Below are 4552 nucleotides of genomic sequence, written 5' to 3'. Positions count from 1 at the left end.
GCCATGATATATATATATATAAGAAAGGTAGGAAACTCCGTTTGCGCAATTTTCGACGATCACTTCTCAATTCTTTCACATTTCACAAAATTTTAACGCCTCTACAACCTCCATCTTGGGCTCGTTCTGCCCTCTATAGTCCACTGAACAAAACTATGTAACTACCGTGGCCGATAAGTGCAGCAGTCCTATGTAATCTGACTTCAAACACAGAAGTTTCGCGGTTTGTGCCGATTCATCAAGATTGTAAACGATTCACAAATCCGATCGGCCCCGGTAGCGCCCGGCCCGATTGGCTGCAGTGACAACTAAAGAAGAACTTGTTTCCTTAATGAAGTTTTATTTCACTAGAAAATGTAAGCGACACACGCTGAAACAAATGAAAGGGAACTAATGTCAATACAGTATAACGATAACTGTCAGAGTTCTTTCTCTCCGTTAGTATAACTAAATGAACAATATCATAACTGTACATCCCCCCCAGTTCGAGGGGGCAACGCGGCGAACTCAAGAAGAAATCCAGCGGCCGGTCTCAGGTTCATAGAGGCGAGGCTGGCGAATCGCACGGCGAGGGCGCAGTGATGGCGCGGGAGGCGAAGCATCGCTGAGTGGCGGCGGCTGACCATGTGGAGGCGATGCAGGGGCCAGGGTAGGCAGCGATAGAGTGGCTGCTGGGAGATCGTCATCTGTCGGCCTTTCATGTGGCACTGAAGAACTCGGCGGCGCAACACAAGGCGTGTCCGTGCACGGATCGCGTGGGGCAGCGTATGGAAGGCCAGGACGAGGCAGGGCAGCATCTGGCGGTTTGAGAGCTGGTGGTGCCAGCGACGGCATAGATGGTCCTGCATGGGCCCGTTCCTGGATCTCGGTAGAAGCCGGAACAAATGCTCGAAGGAACTTCCGGTTCCGTGTGGTGAGGCGCCCGGACCCGTCTACTTTCATGCGGTATTGGTCGTGGCCAAGAGTCTCGACGACCGTGCCGGTGCGGTCCCATCGCTTTGGCGAGTTCCCCACTTGATTCTGGATGAAGCACATGTCGCCGTCATGTATGGGACGCAGGGGGCGCACATGCTCATTCAGGCTCTCAGACGACTTCACAAATCTCGCTTGTAGCGCGACCTCCTTCGAGTGCCATGCCTCTTGCCATTCCGGGCGGACAAAAGGGTTCGAGTACTTCTCCAGGCGGTTCACGAAAGAGAATGAGTCACGCAGCTGTTTCCCAAAGACGATCTGGGCCGGTGAAACGTTGCAGTCCGGATCCGGGGTGTTGCGGAGCTGCAGCAGCGCACGTAGCAACCTGTCATTGTCTAACACGCCTGTCGGACCAACATTTGACCGTAGGAGACGCTTTGCTGACTTCACGGCCACCTCCGCCCGCCCATTCGACTGAGGGTGGTGAGCGGATGAGACTCGGCGGCTGATGCCCCAGCGGTAGAGGAAGTCGCGAGTGGCGCTGGCGGTGAATTCCGGCCCTCCGTCGCTGGATAACTCCTCCGGCACCCCAAATGTCGCAAAGAATGTGCGAAGACTTGCAATGAGGCCCATAGCTCCTGCCCGTGGCGATCCCACCGGGGACGCAAAAATTTCGACCCATCCAGAGAGGCGGTCTCCCACCACGAGGTAATGGTGCCCACCGAAATCGAGGAAATCTGCAAACACAGCTTCAAACGGTGTGGATGGTGGTGTTGCCGGCATGGACGGAAGAGGTGCTTGGGAAGGAGCATTCTTGTTGCACTCATCGCATTCCGCACGGATTTTGTGAATATCGGCAGTGATGCCAGGCCAGAAGATCATGGCTCGTGCGCGAAGTTCCATGGACGACACACCCTGGTGAGCTGCATGCAAGTTCTCCAGCACGGAACGGCAGAGTGATGGCGGCACCACAACACGATCCTCATACACAACGACGTTGTCTAGGACGTAGAGGCCGTCACGATATTGCCAATAGGGCGCAACGTGTGGGAAGAGGCGGTCACTCTCCTGGAATCCATTCTCAATTGCACGGCGAAGGGCGGATATAGAATCGTCTTTCTCGGACTCTATGGCAATGTGCTGCCAAGAGATAGAGGACAGTTCCTCAGTTTCACGCCGGATTGCCGCTGAGATCGCTGGCTCAACCATGTCTCCCACACCGATACCTGCCATCTCGCTGGATGGGGATGGATGACGAGATGTCGCGTCGGCCGCGAAGTTCGTCTTGCCAGGTAGGTGGGCGATACGGAAGTGCCAAGGGAGGGTTCTCTGCTTTAGTCGGAACAGACGTGTGTTCGAGATCTCGTCGAGGGTTCGGTCTCCCAGGATTTTTACCAAGGGTTTGTGGTCCGTCACCACGACCAGGTCGTCGCACCCCTGGGTGAAGTAGCGGGTCTGCTCAAGACCCCAGGCAACAGCCAGTGCCTCGCCCTCGATGGGTGCGTACCGTTGCTCACAAGAGGACAGGAAGCGCGACCCTGCCAGCGTAATTCGCCATCCGTCTATGCAGCAGTCCGGCAGCCCTGATGTGCACATGCAGTGTTGCTGGAGCAGGAAATATCCGATCCCTCGAGTGGACCAGTCAGGGCGGAGGCAAGTGCGCTTCCCAGTGTCAAAAATCTCAACGCCACTTCGTATCGCCTGTACGATTGCTCCCTTTGAGGCGGTGAAGGCCGCATCCAACTCAGGCGTCCAGCAGAATTTCTGTTTCGGGCTCAGGAAGGGTTTGAATGGCGCCATGACATCTCGAAGCTGTGCGTAGTTGGCGACCTGGTTGACAAGGCCGAACCAGCTGCGGATGTCAGTCGTCAAGGTCGGCGTCGGGAAGTGGCGAATGGCGTCCAGGTATTTGGGTAGCGGTTCAATTGAGTCATCCGAAATGTGAAAGCCAGCAAAGTCAGCCTCCCGCCCGGCAAACTGGAACTTGTCTGGGTTCAAGATGACACCGGCGGCACCGAGTGTCGCGAGGAGGTCTATGGTCCTCCACCAGTGCGTCTCGAGGTCGGCGTCATAGTGGATTGTGTCATCGACACAACGTTCCTTCCGCTCAAAGTCGGAGAGGATGGCATCGAATCGACGGTTGTAGCCATCACCAGACGACAAGAAACCCTGGGGTGCCCGAGTATAGCGCCACCGTCCAAACGGCGTGACTTCGGCTGTAGGAGACATGTGTAACGGATCTGTGTAAAATGGGGATCAGGAGTGGAAGTACGTGGACTCGCGAGTGTCGCTTACATAAAGAAGAACTTGTTTCCTTAATGAAGTTTTATTTCACTAGAAAACGTAAGCGACACACGCTGAAACAAATGAAAGGGAACTAATGTCAATACAGTATAACGATAACTGTCAGAGTTCTTTCTCTCCGTTAGTATAACTAAATGAACAATATCATAACTGTACAACAACAGCTGTTTATGACGCGTCCCGCCTGCAGCCAATCACGCTCCGCGTCGCCCGACGCCACGAGGGCCATCGGATTCGTGAATCATCTACAATCTTGATGAATCGGCACGAACCACGAAACTTCTGTGTTTGAAGTCTGATTACATAGGACTGCTGCACTTATCGGCCACGGTAGTTAGATAATTTTGTTCAGTGGACTATAGAGGGCAGAACGAGCCCAAGATGGAGGTCGTAGAGGCGTTAAAAGTTTGTGAAATGTGAAAGAGTCGAGGAGTGATCATCGAAAATCATGCAAAGGGAGTTTCCTACCTTCTTTATATATATATTATCATGGCGACACAGCACACTCACAGCGGCGAGTGCGGGAGCGTTCAGCGCTAGTTTTTATGAAGGAAAGTTGATATATTCGGCGTTAGTTTTTATGAAGGAAAGTTGATATATACAGTGACAACAACAGTGGAACTTTAATTGAGAGGTACGGTAGTAGGGCCTATTTGTGAATGTGCGTTCATATTATTTTCAGTTTTTACTGACTCTGTCCCAAGTGCCTGTGTGTGTGTGCACAGGCACTTGGGCCGTTTCAATAATAAAATGATGGTTAACAAGTGCCGCAGAGCGACAGCGCTCACCTGGCGGCAGGTGTTCTGATGCTAAACTCATTGGAAAACGAATGAAGAGCACCCTCCCATCACCGCATTCGCACTCAGAGAATATATCTAGGATACTACTAATACAGATCTAAAATCTATGATAGCTAGGCTTTGCTATACCAGTAGCACAGTAATAAAGATACAGCTGTGTAACTTTAATGACTTCGCTATATTAACATGTTATCATGGATATATCCGTCGAGCGCGAGCGTAGTGGTGGTGGTGGGGGGAGAGTGGGGGGGAGGGGCGGGTGGGTGGAAGGGGCTCTAATAGCAAAAGCAGTTGCCGCGAGATGGCGCGTGGAAGTGTCATCAATAATCAAAGATGGCATCGACCTTCCTGCGTGATAACCTCACTCCATTGAGTTGCTGAAATCCAAGTATATTCAGGCAGGCGAGAATTTCGCTCAGCTGTGAGTTAACACATCTGCATTGCATGTTGCCAGGCAATAATTATGATTAGAATAGTGCCAGTTCACCCCCATGCATGCGTAATGGGCTGCCCCCCATGTTTTTGCCTACACACGC

At 52.5% G+C, this 4552-nt stretch overlaps 1 protein-coding gene across 1 annotated transcript in view; it reads right to left on the bottom strand.

Moving 5' to 3' along the window:
• LOC106814402 (intraflagellar transport protein 88 homolog) overlaps positions 1–4552 on the bottom strand; it is a gene marked incomplete in the record, with an annotated part of 29471 nt that overhangs the window by 24158 nt on the left and 761 nt on the right.

The sequence above is a fragment of the Priapulus caudatus genome, unplaced genomic scaffold (genome assembly GCF_000485595.1).
Source record: "Priapulus caudatus unplaced genomic scaffold, Priapulus_caudatus-5.0.1 Scaffold919, whole genome shotgun sequence".
Classification (NCBI taxonomy): domain Eukaryota; kingdom Metazoa; phylum Priapulida; class Priapulimorpha; order Priapulimorphida; family Priapulidae; genus Priapulus; species Priapulus caudatus.
This window is presented reverse-complemented; position numbering and strand designations above follow the sequence as displayed.